Source organism: Poecilia mexicana, unplaced genomic scaffold (assembly GCF_051168715.1).
Source record: "Poecilia mexicana isolate PSO_F unplaced genomic scaffold, ASM5116871v1 scaffold_20, whole genome shotgun sequence".
Classification (NCBI taxonomy): Eukaryota; Metazoa; Chordata; class Actinopteri; order Cyprinodontiformes; family Poeciliidae; genus Poecilia; species Poecilia mexicana.
In genome coordinates this window covers 14,316,111-14,342,593 of record NW_028263389.1, presented here as the reverse complement: position 1 = coordinate 14,342,593, position 26,483 = coordinate 14,316,111, and the positions used below count along the sequence as shown (strand labels likewise).

The following is a 26,483-nucleotide window of genomic DNA, read 5'->3' as shown; positions in this document are numbered from 1 at the left end:
AATTTCTTTCAGCTCAGTTAATTCATAACGCTCCACTAGCAACACAAGTAATCAATGTAATCTGCATACAAAGCAAGTACTGCCTCTCATTATCACTCCAGTTGTTTTTTCTCTCTCTCTGAAATGTTAGCCGTATCACAGGGGAAATATTGATTCCACCGACACTTCCAGGGAACACCACTATTGACCGGCTGCCACCAATAAATTGTTGAAAGCTAGCTGATGAAAAAGCTTCGAGCTATGGCGAAGAGATCCAATAACGACCGAGTGCAAATGTTTTCTTATGCAGTGTCATGCCCAGGCCCCTGTCATTGCTTGGATTCAACATGCATACTGTCATTGATTTCTGATCATTCAAAGGCCACACTAGCAGACCCAGGTAGCCTCCAGCAAGTTCAGGCTTTTAGTGCAGCTGCTGCAGCTGCTGTTGCCAGGGTTATGGTATCAAAGTATGCAACCTTGTTATTAGATCCAGGCTGCCTGGGAGGCAAAAAGGCAGCGGCTTGGTTGCTTTGCTGGTTTTCGTCTTTCCCAGCAGGACAGCCTCCAGTCATTCCACAGCATCAGAAACACAGAGAGGTGGAAGAAGATGGTGCGGTGCGCCGTTTTTTGCACAACTTCTTCTAGTTAGATGGCAAAAGGGGGTTTTATGTAAGAAATGTACAGTATCGCTTGTGCACACAAAACATCTTTAGAGTAAAACTATTGGCCATTTAATGAAGTTCATTAAACAGTGAAAAATTCTATGTGCAATGACAGATAAATCCACTTTTAAAACACGAGAATGACCAAAACAATCTAGTCACAATAGCTGTGATAAAAAGATTTTGAGCTTATATCATAATAATCTTTTCCAGGATGGATTTACTTATTTATCATGGAACTGCCAGTGCAGATTTTTGCATTATTTAGTCCTCCTCTGTTGGTTTTGTAACGCGATTAAAACCTTGTTGACCTTAAAGATTACTGTTTAAAAAAAAAGAAAAAAAACCCAGTAACATTACAGATTATTGTAAACAATGAAAATATAGATTTATTTACTCGAATTGAGTTTCATTCTTGCAGGATTTACAAGATCCCTGGACTATTTCAGTACTGAAAGGACATGGATGCATACAGCACAGTACTGGACAAATTGAGCTGTTGACCCTGGAGTTCAGAGAATCAAACAAGCATTTAATGCACCTCACAAATGGGAATTTTGAGCTAAAACATAGCTTCTTTGGATCCTCTCCATATCCCTGCACTAAACAAATGAAAGAATAAAGCAAAAAAAAAAAAACACAAAAAAAAACATCTAGTCTTTGTCATTGTCATTAGTTCACCTGTTTGTAGACACAAAAACATAAAACCAATCAACATATCCCACTGTTCTTTTATTAATTATAGGCTTTTAAGGTGCAGAGCTGGAGCTGAAAGATGCATAAAAATCTGGAACTCTTTAGTACTCCAGAATGAACATTTCGAGTGATATTTTACTATTTCCATCATTTTGATTGTGTGGCACAGTGTGCACTGGAGGTTGGAGAATCCACCTTTAAACATACTCCGCTCCGGCTTTTCCTTCTCTCCCTTCATGTGCAGCGCTGGTTCATACGTTCAGTGATGCCTCTGCAGCCCACAGACTGAGCGGTACAGGAAGATACTACGCTCTGCGGGACCGTACCGTGCAAGTGACGTGCCGTGATCTGTGCTGACTTCAGATCATTTTAAAGGAAACAAGGAGATTTGAGCGGAAATCACAGGATTACTCTTTCAGGGGCTGCCGGACGGACTCCCCTCAGACAAGGTAGGCAGCAAATGTGTGCATGTTGCGCTTCCCCCCTACTCCCCTCCCTACGCTTCATTCATCCTGCAGAGAGAATTTGTTTGTCATCAAGTAAAGTGATCATGTGAAATATGCACTTTTGGACTGGTGGGATTCAGACCGTAATGTCCTGTTGTGTTGTCTGATTTTTTTTCTTTTGCACGGAGATGTACAACTTTGTCTTAATTCTGGTAATTTTAGAAATGAGGTTAACATGCCCGACGAACTTGGTAGACTGCTTTATTTTAATTGGCGCGTTGACAGCTGTCCCTACTATCGCCATCTGTGATAACGAGGCAGTTGAGGAATATCCAATCATCCCCATCCGTGCGCTTTGACGGCAGACCTGCGTCTGCTATTGCGTATTTGGCATTTAAATATGAGGACTAGCTGCAGGATTTCTGTTTTTCTGCAGCGATCGTACTTCTACCTTTTCTCTTTACCATCCATTAACGCTGTTATCACTTGTGGGATGAGGTCGCAGCTTTATTCAGTGTCATCTCACCGCACATTAAGGGCTGTGGGATGTTAAATTGACCTCCAGTCATTCTACAGCATGTCTTCAGTTTTGAGGAACACTCTCAAACCTTTTCGCCCTCATCCTTAGTAATAGGGACTACATGGATCATTCATGTATCCATGCCAAACTTATTCAGCCTCTTTGGTACCCAGCTATCTTCAAAGATAGTTCAGTTTCTCTGAGTCTGTCCTACTAGCACTTCTCCACACTGACTGTGTGATTACAGTCATTAAAACACTGCCTGAAGTAGCGTTGCCAGTGCAATTCAGCCAGTATAAAAGAACAATGTTACATCTGCAAATTACTCTCCAGACTGAATCCAGATGCGATTTGAATGGATCACTTGTCTGATCTAAATGCTTGACCGGTTTGTCTTGGGTGATAAAGTTGTTTGTCTGCCGGTTGAAGATGAAAATTATTCTATTAGGATATACCCAGTAATTAGGCAATAGTGTTTGAGCTGAGGCGAATGCAATAAACCTCTTCTTTCTAGAGAGGTAGACTGAAATCCTAAGATCAGGAATAAGAGGTCAGTGAAATATGCCGAAGCCATAATTCATCAACTAATTAGAATGCAAAGCCTGAATAACGGGGAAAACACGTCTTAACGCTGCAGTTGAACTGAATTCCTTTTTTTTCTATTCTCTCCTTGTGTTATCGTTAGTTTTGCTTTTCTACCAAAAGGTGTAAGGCGGACATTTTTCTGCTCTCTTATCTAAAGTATGCAGCAGTCCAATCCGGCAATCTGTTGATCTTCCCACTGCTGCCTGTGGAACTCGTGAAAAGACCAAACACGCACGCTTTCCTTATTATTCACAAGGCCACAGCAGTCTCCCTCACGCGCCAGAGACTGTCTGCTTCTTCCTTGACTGTAGGGGTTTCATTGTACTGTGAAAACAGAAGTCTTGCTTTTTTTTGCCTGTCAAGTAATGTTAGTCTCTATGCTGAACTCTAGGAGCTCATGCATCGTAGTCCAGATTTTTCTCTTCAGTTTTGCCAATAAATGAAACGAATCTACCTCTTTGCAAATATGTTATGACTGGACCCTATTTGGTTCTTTTCTTTTTATTGTCACTGAGCCAATATTTTTTTTTTTTGCTCCCGAGTTATTTATTCAACTTTCCATATAATATCGTCAAGTTCATCATCACGTTTATTTGTGAGATAAGAGCTGTTTAATAATTCAACATCTCTGCATCTTTTTCACACTTCTCACATACCCCAGCATGTCTCGCTTGATTATGCAGATAATGCTGTCCAGATGAAATGCGTCATCACAGAATGGCCTTGTTGTTGCGCTGTTTGAGATTGACTTTGAAGCATCAGAACACAGAAATTAAAATGAAATTATACATCTAGATATAAATGTAGCAAGGTTTTAAAGAGACAGGGGACCAATTTCAAGGTGTTAAATTAGTATGTAAAATGCCTTTTCAGTCATATTTGATATATAGATATAGCATTTTTATAATAACTGAAGATAACATAGTGGTTTGATTCTGCTGTGATATGTCACTGTGTCTGGAAAACACATAATACTGCCTCTTTAATTACCATGACTCATTTATTTGTTAGATATTATCATTGATGAGACAAATAAAAAAAAACATTTTTGATCAATTTGGATCATGCACTGGTAAAGTGCATGATCTTAGATATTTCTGTTGCTTTCCTGGATAGGCAGGTTTATGTTCAAGATTTCTGTGTGACATGACTTTTTAAAATCATAGGTAATTGAATGTCTGATGGAAAATAGGACTGTTTAAAATGATGCTAAATAAAAAAAAATAAATCATACTTGTTGATTTCTGAAGGCAGTTTGACAATATACCCCTTCCGGTCTCTTTTCCTCTCTGTTTGTAGCTTGTATGTTTGCAAACAAGCTTAGTACTCAGCATAAAGAATTTGGCTGTTCTTTTTTTTATGTTTTCCAAGAATCAAAACAATCTGGAAATCAGTCATGAACGTACAGTTTGTTTTCTTCTTTCTTTGTTGCAAAAAATAGGACTTGCTTTGGTAGTATAAAAATGTATTCTAGACATGCTTTTTGTCAGGGGACACTGTTAATTCTGGTGGGAGAAGTGGGGAGAAGGAAAGGAAGACATGTTTGTATGCCTTCCAGCAACTGGAGCATGCTCCAACTGTGAAAGGCCAGTGCCATTGTTGGGTAACATAATCCACCAGGGAGGCCTTAAGCCGGAGACTGAGGGAGAGCTGCCTTTATCAACGTCCCCGTACGGATGCAGATGCCTTTCAGTGCTCGAGTCTGCTGTAGAATGCTAAGCAACTGTTACTTAACTTGTGTGATGGAGTATACACATTCTAACCTTGTTATAATTCTGAATTTAAAGAATGCAATGTGCCATGCCTGTATAAGGAATGGCAGCGATGGTGGCAGATTCTCATTTAGTTTTTCCATGATGTCAAGGTGAACAGATATATGGCCAAATGTGGATATACAAATGGCTCCTCTGGGGTAAAGGCATCCCGTAGATAATGGTGTGTTGATGATTTTAATGAAGTGTTGTGGAGTGTATGGTCATCTGCAGAATTGATGCAGATAATAATGTGTCTGTGAGAAGTCTCTTTATGGTTACTGTGGCTCAAGATTGATTTTATATAGACTTCTGCTTCTGTATTGGATTCCCTGGAATCTAATAAGCTCAGGCATTGCTGCTCACAAGCAGAAAAAGCATACAGTAGATTTACAGCACTGACTAAGCATATTGTGCACTTGTTGTTGGAGCTGCAGCAATTACTGATTCATTAGTGCCACACTTGTATTATCACATCAAATCACATGTGATTTTAGAAATACAAAAATACTTAAAATGCCATGTTTGTACTTGGAAGAGTATTTAACTTTGCATGTGCAATTCAGTTCCAAATCAAGCGTACAAAAACAAAATAAAAAGAACAATTAACAAGCATTTAAAAATGAATTGTGAACAACCATTAGGTGAACAACACAAGGTCCAAAACAACCATTGTTGTTTAAGTTCAGTGTTAAAGGAGCTGGGCATTTAACACGAAAAATACTTTATTTAAAAAAAATACTTTTGTATTTGGTGCTTGTGGCTACACGAAGTAATAGTAGGTGCTCATTTATAGAACATAATATTGCCAAGTAGGGCTTATTTGCCCAAATTACAATTCATTTTATATTTTATATCACATTTTGTGACATTTTGCTTCTAAAGAAAACAATTTGTATCATGTCGTTCAGAACATAGGATTGTCAAGTAACACATTGAACTGAATAGACGTTTGGACCAGTAGGTCATGTGACTTTAGCTCAAGTAGTCTGAGAGTTTTCTTCAACTTTGAGGCCTACTATTTACAAATTGAAGAAGCCTTACTTTTTAACATAAAGTCCAATTATGTTCAAACAAGTGGTTAGCCAGGGTTTTAAAGTCGTAGGAACAGTAGCATGGAAAAACCTTGATACTGAAAACTACTTAGGGAACAAACCTTCAGTGCATGCTAAGTTTGAAAAATGGGGAAGATTTGGATCTTATTAATAAGGAATCTCCACAAAGCCTGATGTGTTTGTTGTAGCAAAAACAAAAACACAGCAGTGATAACCATTCATATATATGGTAGCATTGTATCGATATGTGCACACAGTGAAATCAAGGTTTCATTTTCTGTATGCAGGTGCTCATACATTGGTTAGATCACTTGTCTTTAGGCATGACAATGATGAGAAAAAAGTATTCATGCCTTTAATGAAAAAAAAAACACATTATTCTTTCATGGCTAGAGACATCATAGGTTATGGACCAGTAAAACAATTTTTCCTGGTACTATTTGCAATTATTATTTTGGGGGGGAAACAGTTTGAATTTTGGAGTTTAGAAAATAGTTAGGATTTTTTTTTAATCAAAAAGAGTTGATTCAAATCTGTTTTACTTTGTATATTTTTAATTAGTAAAACAGGGACACTTGAGGACTTTACAGTCACAATTATCTTGACAGTGTAATAGCGTCTGCTGTCAACCTGGAATTGTAAGACGGTGTTTTTAATGTGTCATAGTCCCAAGGTACATTGTCTAATTATTTTAGTAGGAGTAATAATTTCACTGCAGTCGCCGGGATGTGATGATCCACAGTCAGTGCTGCTGTCATGTCAGCCTATTTAACCTCCACAAAGTACAGATTTCATGTGCCACAATAACCAATTAGTATGACATTTCCACTGTTCCCAGGCACTGAGTAGGGACATTTGTCTTCCAAATATCTCGGTGACCTCCGTTTTATTATATTTCAGTTTGACATAATTTGACATAACAAAATGATAATCTTGCATTAAAACAGAGCCAGGCTTTCTGATGATGGTAGGTCAATGGTTATTGTTCTGAAAACACAATTGAGATACAGCCTCCTGAAAGCTGAGCTCAATCATCAGTTGGGGAACTTTCAATCACGTGGTTATATTGACAGTTTTGGTGTTTCCCAGAGCTATGGATTAACTTTCTGGAGCAGCAGAGGAGCTTCTATGCCAGTGTCCCTCCATGCCACAGCTCTCTGCAGTACCCTGCAGCCTCTGGCTTGGCCGCCTCTCACTAGCTGTGACAGTAGACAGAGAAAGACGATGAATCAGATGCACGACAAAGATCTCCCCGGCACTGATGACGACTCGGTTTCCGGAGATCGTCGTGTGTGTGATCACACACACTCACTCCCATGAGGGAGTGAGTGTGTGTGTGATCACAGTTACATTTATTTTAAAATTCTTAAGTCAGTTTGGATGAGAACCATGTAACTGATTAAACTGTGTGTCTGTTGTGTAAATTCTGTTTTTTGAAAATCCTGATTCATCGAACACACTGTATGAGATTCTCATAGTGTCACACCTGAATGCAAGTATAGCAACAATTATTCATACTTCCACTAATATGTAATTGTTTCACGATGCCATCGTTATCTTTTATGAGTTTTATCAGCTTATTCCACAACTAGACCTGAATCTGTCTACACCTCCTTGCTTCGGAGAAGTAGTTGGCCTCAAGTTACCTTATGCTAGTCCGAGTCTCCGCAGGAGGTCAGACTATCATGTCTCCAAACATCGAAGTAAGCCTTTGTGAGCCCAGATCCTGTGTATTTAAGGCAAGGAGATTTATTTCAAGAGCCCATTACACAAGATAAGCTGGAAAAGGTAGGTCTCTGAATGGTTCACTGGAGCCTATTTTTAAATCAGAAGCGCAAATCTGAGCTGATGAAGTAGCAATAAGCAGCACAAGGTAGATGACATGTAGTGACAGGTTTTGATTGATCTGATCTTTTAGAAGAAAAATATGAGATTTTAATTGAACTCGTCCCAAGTCTGACAGCACCAGGTGGATGGATGGCTTATGCTCCTTTTTTTTTTATTTTTTTTTTTATAAGGGCTTGAAAACAGAGGACCTGTCCTTTCTTTGATCTCATCCTTGACAAGAAAAGAGAATGTAAAAGATGGTCTGAGGCAGTCCTAACTCTGCACAAAGGTTTGAAGCTGTTGTCTTGCATCCAACTGGCATCAGCCCAAACTAAAAGCCCCTTTGTGTTCCTGATTTTAATATTTAAAATGAGTCTACCGGCAGGTTTTCCAGTAAGAAAAGCCAAGAGAAGCTTTGTTGCTTTGAAACCTTCAACTGCTCATCGCCATTCTGTGCCAGCGTGCAGCTCTTCCAACATCTTCCATTGGATTTAGCATCAGCCAGTTTAGATTCAGCATTAAATTAATATGACTAAATTTGTTGGAGTACAAAGCTTAAGCATGCTCCTTTCTAATTAATTATGACTTATACATCAACGCTTTCTAATGCCGATTTTGACAAGGCTCCTTTAGCAAAAAGAAAACATCACATGACAAGAATCGTGTTTATGCGAGTTTTACAGTCGTACCGATGTGACGGAAACACGCATGGCTAATAGATAATTTATAAAGAAAGAAGGTGTGGGCTTTGATGTAATCATAGCATGGTGATGGATTTTATATTGGGGCCCATGAACTGTGGAATGTCCATGTGAGGAGAGGCAGGGCCCTAAAACTCTGCCAGATTTCATTTCACGCTCTACAGAGCACAGCTTCTGAGATGGTGACATTTACATGGCCCTCTATACCACCGCTAGATGCTGCTGGCCCAAGGCGCCGGCTAAATCAGGCACAAGAGCCAATGAATGAGGAGCCAAAGCAAGCAGTAGAACAAGGCGGAGATAGCTAATGTGCTGTGTAGAAGAAGCACACACAACGAGCTGTCATTTCACTGGTATCCTCAGTTTAAACACCCTAATTCATTAGTTTTCTATTTTCACCAATGAGATGATACAGTATAAGATGTCTTGCAAATTAATTGATACTTCCCCGTCACATTTTTACGTCACAAAAACTTCAGTTTTTTTTTGTTTTGTTTTGTGGATTTTGGCAACAGATCAGAGATCCCAAGTCTGGATCTAAACCGTGGTCTTATCAGGACTTAGATCAATTGTGATGTAAAAGTTTTTATTTTTATTTTTATTATTATTTATACCTCAGACCTTTTCATGAAGAGTTTTAAACCCATTTAGACAATGGGAATTAAACTTTATAATAAAAGAGAAAAAAATCTAAGGAATCATCCCCACCTGTCTCTAATTTTTTAGTAGTGATAGTTAATTAATTTCCTGTGACTCGCTGAATTAGTGAAAAGCTGATCTTTAGCCTGCTGGATTTTGTTTCAATATCAGCAGGTATATATATATATATATATATATATATATATATATATATATATATATATATATATATATATATATATATATATATATATATATATATATATATATATATATATATATATATATATATATATATATAGGTGCTTTTTTTCATGCTTAATGCTTTTTTTTCAAGTTTCCCATCTTATTTTTTATATTCACTGTGTTTAATTAATTGAAAAGAAAATCTGGTTGACTTACCACTAGTGTCAATTTACCAATTTGTGTAAATGGCTTCTATATAAAAAATTAAAAGATTGCTGAAAATAATGCATGGTTAAGGCATTCACTTGCATTCAGCCATGTTTACTCTGATTAACCCAAATAAAGCCCATGCTCAACTGCACTCCATTTTACCAATTTTTTTGGTTTTGCAAAAGTTTAACCAGATTACATAAATATTATCTATGCACTTTGAAGTTTAAGTCTTGCCACAGATACTCATTTGGATTTTAGTCTGGACTTTGACGAGGTCCTTCTAACAAAAATGAATTCAAACTATTGAGCTGTAACTTGTGGTAAACCTCCATCCCATTCGTGAATCAGCTTCATCCTCTACCAGGCTTTGCTTGGCTTCTGCCCCGCTTCCGCTTTCCTCTGCCTTTTGGCAAAGAAAAAATAAAATGTATCCATACCATAATGCTGCTAATATTATGTTTCACTCTGAGACTGGTGCGAGGATTTTTTCCAACAATATGTTGTTCCACAATTTTTTATTTATTTTATTTTTCCTTTGGGGTATTAAAGTAAGGAGGGTAAAATACAAACGGTATTCATGCCTGACTGACTGACTACAGGTTTTTGCTTGCAAGAAGGTTTTTAAAACGTGTCATATTCCTTCCACTAACAGCCTCGCATGCGATTCTATGGAAACACACTGAAATTTATGATTAACTTGATAAACTGTTCAAGAGTTAGTCCTATTTTTTTCAAGACAGTACTGTATATGCAAAGCCATAAATTCCTGGTAACATATTGAAGCAATTCATTTATACTTACAAACTGTCCTGTTGCAGCTTTACTAATGTTTCCTGTGTGTGTTAGTGGGGAGTGAATATTGCTAAGTCTGTAAGACCAGCTTTTCCAAAGGATTATCTGCTCCAAAGACCAACTGCTCATCTCTTGACTAAAAGGTCATCATAGTGTCAGTGCCAGTGAACCAGCTCTCACCAACTTTACTATGCTCACGTTATCCCTCACCAACCCGTCTCTCTTTATTTACCACTAGTTGCTTGATGCGTTCAGAGCAAAATGAAACCCACTTATTGAGATCTCTGCATGAGTTAACCAGTGGGTTGAATTTCTGGCAATTAGAGAGTCATTCTATGTTTGACAACTTTCAAATGACAAAAAAAATGTTCAGACTGGATAAAGAAATACAAATCTTTCTTGTTTTGTATATACACAAGAGTTTCCATACTGGATTCTTAATGAGGCAGACAGCACTGGAGTCAGTTTGTTCTTAGAGAAAATACTAATTTTGAAGGTTGCGACAAAGTTCTGTTGGCATTCAACTAATCAGTCATCATGATCCCTTGAAAGCTGTTTGTAAAAGGAGTTGAATTTGAAAACATATTTTGGTAAAATGTCGCACCATGACTGTTCTGCCTGTATTATCAGACACAAAAGGGTATGAGGCAGATGGACAAAATGACTGGAGTAACTCGAGAGCAGGTGGATGTCAGCGTTGTACATGGACGTCATGGACTGGTGAATCAGCGCAACTGTCACGCAGATGAGTGTGCAACGCTTTGTCCATTACCGAGATGTAAATCTAGTTTTGGCTCATGCTAACTGCCACAATGAGGCGGTAACAAAGTTAAGGAATCATTAGTGAGGATGTCCCGGTGGAACAGCAAGGGAAGGCGAGCTTGGGGAGGTTACAGTGCAACAGATGGCGATCATACATGTGTGTCGGTGTGTGTGAATACACACTGCATGAGTGCCCTTTTTTTTTTTTTTTTTGCACAGAAACAAGTGAGAAGGGAACCAAATGTGGTAATTCAGTTGGTGACACCGATAGCAGCCGGCTTTGAAATGATTACGTTTGTTGTTTTTCTTCAGTTCTGATTCATTTGGAGGCTCACGATCATGGCCCTGTTTACCATTAAGTTGTAAACCTTTAGACATTCTGCCATGAAAATGCAGTCATATTCTGAGGGAGCCATTCCTGTGAGGTTATCGGCAGGTTATAGTAAACAGAGCAGCTCCAAACTATGAAAACAATTCTGGCTGCTGTCAAAGAAAAGCCTCAGGCCATGGAAGAACTATTCTGAATCTGAAGCATTGCTGACAGCATTTAAAAATCTTACATGAAAAATGCTAAAACTGCCTAGATGAAAATTTGAGCATCATTATCCACTTGTCTGGCAAATTTTTTTTTCCTTATTTACATTTTGTCACATTACAACCACACATGTAACTAACTTTTATTGAAAACGTATTTAATAGACCAACACAAAGTAGTGTGGACGATATGAGTCATAGTTTGCAAAATTAAAATTCTGAAGTTTGGCATCATCTTATATTCTGCCCCGCTTACCCTGCTATAATAAATCGGTATGTGGGTTACCAACCTGAAGGCGTACCACAGCTTTAAAAAGTAAGATATTTCAGGATACTGTTCCAAAGGTTTTAAGTCCCATTAATAAAATGCCAGGGAACATCTGGAGTGGGCTGAGTTTGGAGCAGAGCTTCTCCTCACCTGTCCTTCCATCCCTGCTTAATAAAACAGCAACCCTGTCACTCTCATAACTCAGGGTGAAACCTCTTAAATGCGAGGTTTCATCCAGAGTTCTCCAGTTATTAAAATTGTGATTTTTTTTTTTTAAGGTAAAGTTGATATCTGAAACATCTAGAGCATTTATGTAGAGAGCAGAAGGACTATTGGTGCCCAGCTAATTAGTCAGCTAATATTAGGTTTCAGTGTGACTGTATGTGAAGAAGTGATGATATCCACCACAGTAATTGCATTTGTTTAAATGCTTCTCCTAAACTTAAAGGGTATGTATTCCATATTATGCTTAAAAAAAATCAAAACAAAAAAAAACAATTTGGTATTTGCCAATGTTTGTCTATTTTCAATTTGTTCCACACAGTTTTTGTCTTTTTACTGTTTTTGAATGCATTTTGAGAGGGAGAGGTTTGGAAAGGGATGTAGTGCAGGATTGTGGGCTGTTTGAAGCAGAGAAGCAATGTGAATGGTCTGTTAATTTTTTATGTTGTTGAAAGTGCAGGGAAATGTATATTGCTATTTGGTTAAACAGTTGATATTGGTGCATCCCTTATTTTTATATAATAACTTCTAAAAGAAGTAGGTTTATTTCCCTCTTTTTCTGAGTGTATTTACCTAAAAACTTCACTTTGGAAAATATGCAGCAAAAACAAGCTTTGTTTTCAATCATTTCATTGCATAGTTCCATTTTTTATTTATTTATTTATTTTCGTTGAGTCTACCAGCTGGTATTCTCTGTATTTGGCCTACATTACTGCATGTGGCAAAATACCAAATATTATGTTTGTATTAATACCCAGATTATCTCCTCATTTGTGGAGAGAATAAATTGTCCAATTATGTTTGTGCTCACAAAAGACGAAGGTCATATGACATCACAAGAGGCCATTAAACATGCCAGTGAAGTATAGGTAGAGGCAGGATAGAAATGGCCCCAAAAAGGTGTTACTACGCAAAAACATGGCTGGTACCAAGGTAGCAGGCCTGAAGAAGAGAGAGAACATAAGAGGGAAAAACCCTCTTCTCGCTCTAATAATCGACATGAATGGATCCTGAAGTACAGAGTCCTTATTTCAGAGCCAATCATCCAGATTGCCTCTCTGTTATTTGTCTTCCCTTTTTATCTTACAGCAAAGCAGGTAGAGTTAGGGTAATGTTTTTACACTGGAAAAAAGGGTCATTTTTCCTCCTTCTACTTACTGCTGCAGGAAACGGGCTTGGAAAAAGTACATAAGAGACCATAATAAGTACGTTGTAACAGTTTTGGGTTATATGTGTCATGCACAATCACTCACTGCTAGTCAAATCTCACCACTGGGAGAAAACAGGGTTGGTCACATTGTTTTTTTTTTTTGTTTTTTTTTTTTGCTTTTTGTGGCTCAAAATACAACACTCCAAATAAACTGGAAACTTATAAATGCCACATATTATTTTAGAATAAACTGCAAAAATAATAACTGTCCTAAATGATCTTAAAATAACTGCAGTCATTGCAGGTTGGAAAAAACAAAAAAGATTTCTCAATGGAAGTTCTCAATTTTTTCACATCAGCATATCTTGTTTTTTTTTATTATAATGTTGCAGCTGGTAATAGTTGCACCATCGTAACCCTGTTTTACAAATTGGCCTGGATCCTGAACAATGGTTAATATCGTTTTGTTACCAGCTTCCCACCTGCAGATGAGTTTGTGGGGAAACAAATTAGTCGCGTTCGTATCGCCTCGCCTCTACCCTTGATATCCACATCCACCCATTTGTGACAGACATTTCATCTGGATTTTCTACTAATTAAATTAGCAGCGAGAAAAGGTCACATTTGCTGAGATCCAGTGCATGCAGAGGGAGAGTTCCTTTCTAATTGAGCACAAAAATGAACAGACAGCTGGAGGTCGGGCTTCAGCCCGGCCCTGTGGGCTGGGTGACGGGGTGGATGTTCTGGAATTAGCCAGCTTATTTCCTGGTTTAGTTGCCACTTTTCAGGTCACTTTTCTGATTGAGCTTCTTTCTGAGACCATGCCATTTTTAGTATAGATAATCTAGATGTGCATGATAGGTGGCTTTGGATTTGTGTTTTAATCAGCGGGCCGGGGGAGTGCAGCCAAAATGACTTTGTTAAGAGTGCTTGTGTGTATAAAAAGGGAACAGAAGATGAGTGAATGTTCCCAACATCCAGTAAAAGTTAGCAGCTGTGAGGAATGATTTCAGCACCATGGACAGCGCTAAGTTCTTCATGCATACAAAAATGCTTTCTTATCTGTACTGGTGAACACCGTTTACATACACGCACGCAGCCGTTTTCAAATGCAAATGTACATTTCTAGTTGAATGAAAACTGCCGTGCAACAGACATTTGCGGCTCATTTTATACAGCAAACATATTTGCAGGATGTGCAGAAGGAAACAACCTTACTGAGCCAATATCTTTTAATTTGTCTGCCCCCCTCATTTCTAACAGACTTTATCATCTCTTGAGAGGAAAAAAAACAAAAAAAACAACCAACAACAAAAAACAATAACCCATGTAATTTTATTATATTTTTGACATTTCTACAAAACATAAAACGAACAATACAAGAGTTTTCTGTTTTGTTATGTGGTAGTTCTAATTTAAAAGATCTGACTGCATCTTGTTGAGCAGAAGCGTCCCAACTGAGTTGCTGCTCAGCTTTGGTAAACGGCTGGTTCTGTCGGACGTGAACAGAGTCATGAGAGAGTTCAAACAACTAGCGCACCTCACTCAGGGCTGAGTCTGAGGTCATGTCTCTCATTGTGTTCCAGCTCTACTTTACGTTGTATTTCCATTTCACTAACTTCCAAGACTTCACTCAGTTATTATTTTACCAAAGGTCCAGGTGTTCATATTTTGAAAATCTGGCCTAAGTTTTTGGTTTGTTCAAAAAGTTGTACAGGATATGGACAAGCCTCTCTTCACTGTAGTTTGTGAAGGTAAAACAAATTGGTTATCTTTTTTTTTGTTGCCCTTTCAGTGAAATGTAACAGATGCATGATGAAATGTAGGCAATCCGTTTATTCTGTGACAAACATGTTAAGAACAGAAAGCCGTTTTTATTTTGTCTTGTGCCTCGTCTTCTCTAACTGCTTTCCATGCTGCCAGGAAGACTGACGGTAAAAGTATATGGGTTGAAAGCTTGAAATACAGGCATTTGTGAAGAGATGCAGAGCTCCTTGGTGATTCTGCCAGAGAGAGAGAGAGAGAGAAACAAGTGCACATGCAGCAGAACATGGCTTAGTCAGGGTCATCACTGGCCAACAGCTTTGGTATCTGTGACAAGCTGGGGCATTTTCCTCAGGCTTCAAGAAACCGAGTAGGAAAAGATTTTAATGATGCCACTTTCCCAGCATACATTTTACTAAAGTTACATCAGCCATGAGTATTGGATTTTTTTTTTTTACCAGATAAGAGTTGAACTAGTCAGAGGAAGTATATTTTTCTTTTTATAGTTAAAGAAAGAGAGGCCTGTTCTAAACTATTTGAAGTTTGTCATTCTTTCATAAAGTTTAAGTAAAAGTTGAGCTTAATGTAAATAAGAAAGTTTGTAAAAGTAGAAAGGAGCAAAAATATCTTCTCAGTATTGTGACTGTTAGTCATACGGATGACTTTCATGTGGAAGGTGGTTTTACAAGCTCTTGCATCATGGATTGTTCTTAGGTTCTTAACACATACTGTATTTTAAAAAAAGAATATTTTGTGCTGTTGTGCATTTGAGTTTGGATTTTAAAAATGTACAAAGATGTTATGTGTTTTTATTTTCTTTTTATGGTCTGGTTTGTAAAACTGAAAGAAGGTTCAAGTCTTCTTTCCTTCAAAACCACACGTCTATTGAAGCAGAATTAAAGCTGGATTTTTTTTATATATCAGGAAAGACAATAACCTTCTCATTTCTTTAAACTTAGGGTCGGTTATAAACCACCAAAATTACATACCAGTACATTGCACACATGTGTTATGCAGCAAATGATTAATACATAAAACAAAAGACTGAATGTTGTATGTGTAATGTATGTGCAACACATACAATATGTTGCACAAAACAATTTCTCTAAACTCCTTGTTTTTTTCCATCACTCAAGGCGAACCTTGTGATTTCTGCAGTGATATCCCATTGATTTGTTTAGTAACCTTAGATTTGCAAATGGCAGGCTGGATGCTTCAAATGCAAAACACACTTATTACCATCTTTATTGGTTATTTTTATCCACAGACATCTCATTTCAGAAAATGTGTGCTTTGTTGGCCATGTGTCCTGCTGAGGTAAAATTAAACAAGTGGTTCTCACTGCGCACATCAAAGTTGATTACATCTTTGATATGCAGAGTCGATTAAATCTGCTTGCTAGATGAACGACTCTTTGCTGAGTTTCATGTCGAACTGAATCTGACTGATTGGAATGAATCAGTCAGATTCATTCTGACTGGTTGTCAGTGTTGACAACCAAACAACACTGTTTGGTTGTCAACACTGTGACAACCAAACAGTGTTGTCACTGTGCTGACAACACTGTTTGGTGAGCGGAGTTGCTAGATTGAAAAATATTAATTTAGCTATTTCTGAATTTGCTGAGATACTTCAAAAGAAGTTAGAGGAGATGCTAAACGTGCAAACACCTTCGAGAAAGAAAAGTGTTTTTTCTATCTTGACATGTCAGATGATCATTCAGGCTGCCACAGCACAGAGCATGACTACAGCAGATAACAGGACGCTAAACATTTTACATCACAGTTGATTTTTTTTTAAAATTTTTTTATTCCTCATTTCATGGAACATGCTACTTAAGAAAATGTTTGCAGGCTCAAGAGCTTCCCATAGTTCAGATATGGGTCTCCTGGTTCTAGGTGAAACACAATGATGTTATCTGTGCTAAATTCACTACAAATAAAACATGCTATAAATATCTTAAAACGTCAACTCATAGTAACTATGTCTTTATTTTAAATGTCAGCGCGAATCAGTAACTGTAAAGTTGTACAACACAAACCTCTCTGTGTCTCTTTGTCACTCTCTGTCTCTCTCTCTCATACAGTTTGACATTGGTAACTTGATATAGTAATTAATGATCATCCTTGACAGGCTTTTTTATGGCTACTGCAATGCTTCAATAAATCAGTAAATGATAACAGAAAATCCTTGAGGTTTACACTGATGTGTTGGGTTAGACATCACTCTTCTTTCTGGAATTATTTATTTATTTTAAATACATTTTGTAATATGATGCACATATTTTGAGAAGTAGATGTTAGCGAGCTACAATGTGCCTTGGAGAGAAGAGTAAATAGGATATGCTTTAATTATTTTTAGTTGGGTTTTATTTATCCCAAAACTTTGAAGATTTTACTGCATTTGCAGACTTTTTTCAGTGACTCAGAGAGACAGCTTTGTAACTTTCAGCTATGTTTGAGAAATAATTGTTTCATTCATTGCTCTACATTGCTGAGCAATTTTCAATTGCTAGACAATGTAGATTTTTTTCTTTTTTTTACTAAAGTCGGAATTGACAGGAGAGAACTTCTCTGCTCAAAACTAATCTGCTCAGTGATTAGAAATCAACCACAAAGTCTGGAACTGGGCTGGTTTATCTCTAAAATAAACTGATGGCTCAAATTTGGTTTTAGGTTTGGCAAATCAAAATAAACTCGTCTTAGTTTGTCATGACTTCAGTTTTACAGAAGCAATATTTTAAGCAAGATAAAGGACAATTTCATACAGTTTTCTTCTAAGTAAGTTATGAAGACATTATGAGCTCTTTCTGTGTTCACAACAACAAAAAAAGCATATTATGCAGCTTAAATGTTGATGCTTTTGTGTAATGCTTAGAAACTGTATGATCTGAGTGTAAACACATGCTCAGTCTGTGATATCTGTACTTTGGAAATGCTTGGGAATGTGCAAGCAGATAAAGCGGCGTCGTAGCACAACGTCGAAAGAATGCAACATAGCCTTTGCATGCAGGAGCACAAAACAATAACACACTCAGTGATGTCATTTCTATAATCTGATGGAATCTGGGCCAGCTTTGACAATGAGGCAGCCTGAGGGATGAGCAGTCACTGTCATAATGATTCAGCGTGTCAGAGGGTGGAGCTTTATGGAAGACGGGGAGATGCATATAATTTATGTAGACAATCACACACACACACAAAACATATATACACACACATTTATATATGTGCTGCAGCATATGTGCATAAGTTGTAATGAGAAGGGTTCCTTTTTAACTGCATAAATGTTTGTGCTTTGCATGTACGTTGCATAAAAAGTTGAAAACTCCGATACTGGATCATTTTTGATGCACTGCTAGAGCTTAGTCGCATTTACTAAATGCGGCAATTAACTTGTCTAATTTATCACAGTAGGTTTCTCTCAGCCGTAAACTTTGTTGCTTCATCATTTTTTTTAGCGAAGTTGCCAACTTATAATTTTGATGTTGTATGTTTGGAATCTCTCCTGCATTCAGATGCCAGATAATTTAATTTTCAGGATAAAACCTTTTGATGGACAAAAAAAAAAAACATTTTATTTGGTCTCTAGCCATGCAATAATTTCTTGGAGCAGACCATATTAAAATTACACCATGCTTTCAGACATTCTAATTAAGCTTTTACTCTGTGCCAACCACAATTTGTGGTAGTTTCATTCTCCTGACGGTAAACTGGTGGAATGTTTTCAAAGCAAATTATGACACTGATTGGATGTCTGTAAGTTAGGAAGACATTAAACAAAACAAACACTGTGGTTGTTAGAATAAATTTCTTTTTAAAAATGGTGTCTGCTAAACTCTGCCCACAGCAATACAATTATCTAAGAGTCAATGTGTGTTTATTGATTTCTTTGAAGGCTCAATAAGGCCACACTAATGTGTCAGGCATTCTCATATTGCCTGAGCCAGATGTCAGCATAAATAATTAACTCAATGCATTCTCAGTGGAGGGTGAATGTTTTTGAGTTTTTTACCACAAAATCTTATTAAAATCAAATGTGGTGGTTTAAATTGTTTCATTTTCAGTCTATATTGTAATTCAATATTTCCCAATGGATTACATTTAAAAGATTGACTGATCAAGCTTTAAGTTTAATGCTGCAGCCGTCTTGTTTATTGGTTTAGGAGTACATGCAGGTATCTTACAACTCTCTTCTTCTTAAGAACTTCCTTTTCTTGCCACTGGGGGCTTTATGTCTAAGCCTACTTAATTTACAGATACATTTAGCCTTACATAGTCACTGGGATGCTGTTTCTGTGTATGGTAGCTGACAAATTTAAACAGTGGATTTAGATTGTTTCTTTGCCTTCTCTGTACATGGCTGCAAATTAGAACTGCTAAAAAGATAAAACCACAACCATCTTTCAAATACTTAAATTTATTTCTCTTCTTGTTTTTACTGCTTGAAAGCAGTATTTGATAGCCTGTATTATTTATTTCAAGTGATATGTATTATGTTTCTACATGCAAACAGATTTGGTCAGAGGCCAAATTGTAAAGGTCACAGAGAGTGGTGGAGAAATTATGTTGATGGAAAACGACGAGAAGGGGAAAATATGGCTTAATCACATCTGGTATTATCATGGCAATATTTAGCAAGATAGCAATGCCTGTTTTCTCATATCATGTAGCTCTATTCTTTTAGTTTGAGATTCTCAGGTACGGACAACACTTGAATGAATTGAATAGTTCATTAGCAAGCCTTTGCAGGGCTAGTGTTCACCCATTTGGATGAGCTGTATTGGAGCAAAGACGCATCAAAAACCTGCCGTGCACTGGACCTTTAGGACTGGAGTGTGACAATTTCGGTGTATCTCCGTTGTAATAATTGCTCCCATGACTAATTTTGGGTGAAGTGTTTAAAATGGATATGTAGCAAAATTGTCTGACTAGCAGTTAGTGATCAGGTTGTTTTGAGTCACAAGATATGGAGCTTAAAACTTACTTGGCGCAAGTGGAGCAGTTGGTACATTTCCTCTAGTGTTTTCTCTAGTAAGCAGTGGTGATTAAAGTTACATTAATTGCCAAAAAATGAGCTCAAAATATGCTGGAATATCCAAAAATTGGTGTCTGTAAAACGCTGCAATTTTCTTTAAGAACAACGAACCCCATAAAATATCATCTTAAAGGTGTTTCTGGGTCTCTCTTTTAGAGCTTTTATTCTATCAGTTCTGGCAGCCTGTTGTTGCTTAGTTATTTCTATCATCATGAATAAGTAAAATCTTTATTGTGAATGTATGGTGTTATTCAAAGTAATTGGTCCCTTGCATCAAGAAGGTCCTGGATTCAAATTCCTACCTGGGGTCTCTGCGCATGGAGCGTGCATGTTCACCCTGTGCATGCATGGGTTCTCCCTATGTCTTCATTTTCCTCCCACTCTCAAAAATTGTGGCTATTAGGTCAATTGATTAGGTCAATTGATCTAAATTGCCCTAAGGTGTGAGTGAATTTGTGCATGGTTGTTTGTCCTTTGTGTTGCTCTGTGATGGAATGGTGATCTGTTCAGGCTGTAGTCTGACTCTTGCCCAATGGCTCTTGCTGGAGGTATGGACTCCAAAACCAGCATAAAAAGTCAAAATACAGTTTTTAAATGCTTTTGGAGAGGTGGCAGTGTTGTGTCTGTACGATCATGTTCACATCTCCTAAAATACGTAAAGAACGAATGAAGTCAAAAGTCAACAAGAACGCTTTCTTGGCGAATTGTCTGACAAAGCAAAATTGTAGGTATTTGGAAGAAACGTGAAGCCACAACTCCAACTTTGAAGTGAGCGGGTGGCGGAACCATGCTGAGTGGGTATTTTGCTGCAGTAAGGACTGATGCACTTCAGATATTAGATGACATCAGGAAGTAAGAACCCACTTGGAAATACCAAAGCAATATCTCCAGTCACCAGCAAGAAACAAATAGACAATGACCCTCAGCATACTGTCAAATTAGCTACAACATGGCTTAAGACCAACAAATGGATTCTTCTGGAATGAATATAAGAAGCAATATGTTTTTCTCTAACCTTCTTTTTAATTCTAGAGTGTGTTAATGAACATTCTGTGCATGTTCTGATGAAATGTTTGCTACTTGTGGGTGTGTTTTTTGTAGCGGCCATATCGGGTCCCTGCTAAAGAAGAGGCTCGCCTCAAACCCATCTGTTTTATGCACAGTGCAGTAATAAGATCTGGAGTTTGATTACTTGAAGCTGAAAGTAATTAAAATAATAAAATGGCTTGTAAATTGTGCATTTGCACACACAGAATTTTGCCTGATATTTTATTATTGATAAATACTTGTTAGCGTTTACATTGTGTATGTGAAAGTCAACTTTATTTCCTTTTCTCCACTCTAGAAGGTTGAGGTGATTGGCCAATGTAAATTGAGAAGGCCGGGTTTAACCAGTGCATGGGTGGACTGCTGGATATAGTAGGAGGACTGATGGGAGAGGCTGCCATCTTTGAAATCTGCTGTGCTGCATCAGACTTGATAAACCAGCTTTGTTTGCTGTACAGCCAAGATTTACTTATGTCTCTTTCCACACCACACCTCTCAGTGTAACAGAATATTTGAGTCTGATTTGCAATTTTGACAAAAAAATAAAACAATAAAAAACTGTAGAAACGCCAGGATCAAACTTGACTACACAACACTTGGGTTTCCAGAGGTCATGCCTTCTTGTAGGCTGCAACAACCATGCTGGTAAACTGTTGCTCATTAAAAATCACTGGAAAATGTCACGGGAGCCAAGAAACCACGATGTCTGTAGTGGGCTGAGTAGTTTATCTGGTGCTGATGATTCATAAGAGATTGAATAAAGTCATGGAGGAGAAAGCAGTGTTTATCACTCAACATATTACCTAGATACCAGGAGGCTGAGATTGTCCAAAGGTTCAGTGGGAGCAGGAGTTCATGTGGGCAGACAAAAGACTAAATATATTCCAACATGTCCATAATAAAATATTAAAAATGACTTGGGAATTGCCCAAATCTATAGTGAAGCTTGGCAAAGAACTATTGTTTTTAAAATATTATAATATCTCACATAGGGTTTTTCTTCTTGTTGTTTCAATGTAATCCAGTGTATGTTTTTCTTTTCTAATGCTTCAACTCTTACAATAGTTGATCAATAATGCAAACGGTTAACTCACTGCTTTACTCTTTTTTTTTTATTTTTTCTATTAAAGATCATCCATAATGGGTGCAAGCATTTACAGTCAAGTTCCTCTAAAATAACTTCACCCCTCCTCTGCTGTGTCAAAGTAGAACATAAAGCCAAGAGCTCGTATTACACATATTCCACTTTGCAGAAAATATGATTCATTTACTTTTCTCACACGGGAATTTCTTGTGTGTTACATGTCCTTGTGCACGCAGCAGATCTTCTAGTTTTCTGACTAAGCCTCGTTTTGTTCAGCTTGTGTAATCCCCTTAAATTTCCCTCTGATATCCCTACTACCTTCACTTAAGATTAGGAGAGGGAGCGATCAAGACTCCTCTACGACCAGCGTGGAGAGCCTTTCTGAGGCAAAACACATGTTTTCTGGATAATAAAATGCCTGATCCAGCTTTGCGTTTGGATTTCTTTCAAAGCAAAGCCCCTCCAACATATTAAAACATATGTTGTGTGCTATAATGTTTACACTGTAATCCTGTGCTGTCACATTTTTTTACGCATTTATGTTGCTATTAAAATCCTGTTTTACATGCATGTCATTCCCTGAATTTATTATCATAAACCTGATTTAGTTTTGCATGGAAACTAGCTTCTTATGTCCCAGAGATATTCCCACATAGCCACTTAAACATGGACTTGTCTGGTGAGGAGATTTCAACCTTGTTTTGTTCTAATAATCAAGCCCTCTTCTTGCATAAATGTCATACTCTGCTGCGTTAATGTTGTAACTCAGACAACTTGTCCATGGTTACACACAGTGTTACACACAGATTTAATGACCATGTACTGTCTACTTCTGGGGGATTGTCTTGCATAGCCTGTAGGTGTCAACAAGATGGATGGGAAGATGCTCCTTCTGCAGGCTTTTTTATATTCTACACAAAATGATCTGTCTTTAGGTTTTCGTATCTGTTGATATATGTCAATGTAATGATGAGCCATATAGTTTCGATTCAGTTTTGTTGTCTTGATCTTTTAATTAATTTCCCTTTTTTCTGCATCAAATGTCATGTACATTATTTTGTTGTTGATTATAAATTAATCTGTTTAAGAAAAAGTCTTTATTAAGGTAAACAACAACATAATGCTTTAAAACTTAATTTGAAAAACAGGTCAGAACATTTTTCATGATGATGTTTACTGGATGATTTTAAATATGATCTGGTTTCCCAACTACAGCACATCACAACTGTTGTATCTGGAATTTGTGGCCATCCATTCAGCAAGAGACGGTTTTATATTTTGAATGGTTTGCCAGCCCATCACAGAGTAATAGAGACACATAGGACAAACAATAATGCATCTAATTACTTGTATCTAAGGGCAACTTAGAGAGACAAATTAGCCTAAAGTGCATGTTTTTGAACTGCATGAGGAAGCTGGAGTACCTGAACAGAACCCTGTTCAGAATCCTCACATGAATGTGGAGAAAATGCAGAAAGATCCCAAGACGATCTTCCTTCAAAACAACAGTTCACAAAAAATGTCAATGCACATTAAATATGGAATAACGTGGCCAACACATGGTTTTAACACACAGCTTCTTTATATAACATTTGGTATTTGGTAAAAAATTTTTTAGTATGGTTCTATTAAAACCTTTTGTGTAATAATGAAAAATATTTTCATGCTCTGGAAAATTTCAGAAAAACTAATACTTACGAAATGAAAACTGGTTCCTAAAAGTTGGGTGTTGCCTTCTTGGACTTAAACCTTCAACATCAAGGTAACATCAGTATAATTACTTCACCATTATAGGTATATTTTGTTTACCTATACAAACTAAACTTAATTCTGCACTTAGAAAATAACATTAGCAATAATTGTAAGGACCATTTTGACATGTGCTACATTTTATCCTCATACAAATCAAAAGTGTTTGTTTTTACAAATGTTAATAGAAAAGTACATAACACAGCTTAATCTTAATTTGTGTCATCTTCTATTTCTGTTTTTGTCTCACCCTTCTTTCAAGGATGGATTGTGAGTTTGAACTATATTTGTTTTATATGTAAACAACAAATGCCTCCTTTTTAGTTTCTGAAGCAGCAGATTTGACAATCTCGAGAGAGGGAGAAGCTGTCCTGACGGGCCTGAAGCTGTGTGTTTGCGGTCATCTCGCTGCTGCAATTAGATAAAATTGGCTTATGCTGACAGCCAGGGGACATGTTTAAGTGTGACAGCAGAGTCAATGCTGCCAATCCTCAACAAGTATTTTTGTTTTTTAAGATTTGAATCTGCTATAAGGTCATCATTGGTATTGATCAAAATTTCAGCAGTTTTTTTTTTTTTTTGAGAATTTCTCTTATATGCTTGAGAGCCAATGCCAGGTTTCCACTCTAGTGGGTAGTAAAGATGTATTCTATTCTATTCTATAGATATTCCTTTATACATTCATTTTGCGTCCTATTTGTTGATAGATGTAGTTGGAGGTAACTTTAGTTGTGTAAAATTATTTATTCTTGATTTTCTACAGTAAATTACCTTGTAATGTTCTTCAAAGAGCTTACGCCTTCAATTATGAGTCACTTCATCACATCTTAAAGTACAATTATGACCATGTACCTCAAAAAGGTTGACCAGACTTCCATCTGTCATAGACACAAATTGGGTTTTAGGTTGGACCAAAGGCCTTACAACTAATTTTTTCTTTAACTACTTAGGCTCATGTCAGTTACAACCATCAGTTTTTCACAGATTTTTTTATTTTGTTATGAGTGGATATTTCTTACACTGATATTTGTCTGTTTACTAGTGCAGAGTCTTCTTACACTGTTTCACTGCTGGACCTGTTTGTTGCAGAGTTTCCAAAATAAGGAAACGAAACCAGGATAGCCTGTTTTTTTTAAACCAGGCTATCCAGATTTGCAGGCAAAATTAATACTTATACACAGAACAGATAGGTCTGATTTGTTGGCAGACACACTAGTTCTATCTTTCAATCACAATGCAGCTGTTTCTCACTCACACATAAAAAGATTCTCAAAGAGAAAACTGAGATTTAAGGGTTTCAAGCAGTGTCTCTGAGTTGTATGGAAATGTCTGAAAATGGCAGGAATTGAGACTTCCTGAGCTCCTTAAATGTCTTTACTTGTCAATCTAAAGCAAGGTTCCTTGCATTTCCTAGACATATTGGATTCTAACATTTTGTCACTGCCTAAGTTAGAAGAAAACTAACCCATCGATTTTAAACAATTAAAATGTCATTGAATTATCTATACGAGAAAAAGGAAATGGGAGCGTTTTGTTGGACAAGTCAAGGCCCGTCAGAGCTGTTTCAGTTAGTTCATTTTCAATCATGTTCACTTATGTTGTGAGTGTTTGAGTATATCCAAAACATAAAAACCAAAATAAAGCATTTAGAGTAGTTGTGTGAAAAACCCACCTAAACTGCACAACTCATCTGTTTTACAGTAAACCTACTCAAGTGACAGTTTATGCTCTTTCAGATCCATATTTATTGCTCCGCGAAACACAATTTTCTCTTTCTGTATGGGTTAAATGTGGTTAGTGATGGATTCTGCATGTTCCCCTTATCTTTCGATTGAGAATTGAGAACTGTAGCTAAGAAATTGACATGTTTTTCCTTCTGCCAGTGAGTGTCTTCAAAAGAGCTGGAAAAATCCCTTTCAGACTGAAAAGATGTTTATTAAAAGTAAATATTTGTGCATATAGTCCTGAAATTGATGTATCAGGTATGCAAAGGTTTAGTTTCAGGGATATCCATGAGGATATCATAATGCACAATAAGCATAAACAGTCAGGTGAGAAACCTGTATATGTCATAGTCAACAAATTCCCTCCTTTAATAATTTAAACAGCTATTTAACTATTTACATTTCTTTCAGAGCTGGGAATCTGTGGCTTTCTTAATGTAAATGCAGGCGTAGTGGTAGCATTACATGAAAAAAGATTAACTTGACAGCTGCCTTTTTACTCTATTTACTGAGAAGAAACACTGCGAACAACCCTTGTGTACTTTGCAGAAAATTACCATGACAACCAGTCGTTTGTATAGTCTCCAATAATTTGGAGTGGACAATTATAATCATTTACTTAAATAATCCTCACTTAGCAGCCTTTCACACAGATTTGGTGAGATGAAGACCCCAAGTCAAGTCTGGAGTCTCTGGTTCATGCATTTTTTTCTTTTTAGCTTTAGTTGGATTCAGTTGCTTCTGACACAACACATACTATAGTAAGCCCTTCGGACTTGGACAGATTTATCATTGCTCCCTTCCCGTTATAGAGCGAAGCTATTTCTGTGCTCATAGCAGCATTGTAACCCTTCTTCAGCATTCTGTCTAAGCAACAGAAAGAATATTGCTGACGTGCACCTTTTTTGGGTTGTATTCTGTCATTGAAAGAGGAGGGGCTGGCCTGGGGGTCCTGACTAAAAGAGCTGTGGGAATGCCAGTGGGAGCAGTAAGACAGCTTTGTATCTGTTGGTAGAATCTACATATCAGCCATTTCCTTTTGTGCTGATAAAGTTGTTTGCCTCAGTTGTAGGAGTAATATATATAT

At 37.2% G+C, this 26,483-nt stretch overlaps 1 protein-coding gene across 1 annotated transcript in view; it reads left to right on the top strand.

Annotated features, from left to right (window-relative positions):
• Positions 1 to 297: 297 nt before the first annotated feature.
• Positions 298 to 26,483, top strand: part of dlgap1b (discs, large (Drosophila) homolog-associated protein 1b) — a 97,158-nt gene continuing 70,972 nt past the window's right edge. The window contains exon 1 of the mRNA XM_088001167.1: positions 298 to 1,789. The gene's annotated coding sequence lies outside the window, so the exon portion shown is untranslated. The remainder of the gene's footprint in view (positions 1,790 to 26,483) is intronic.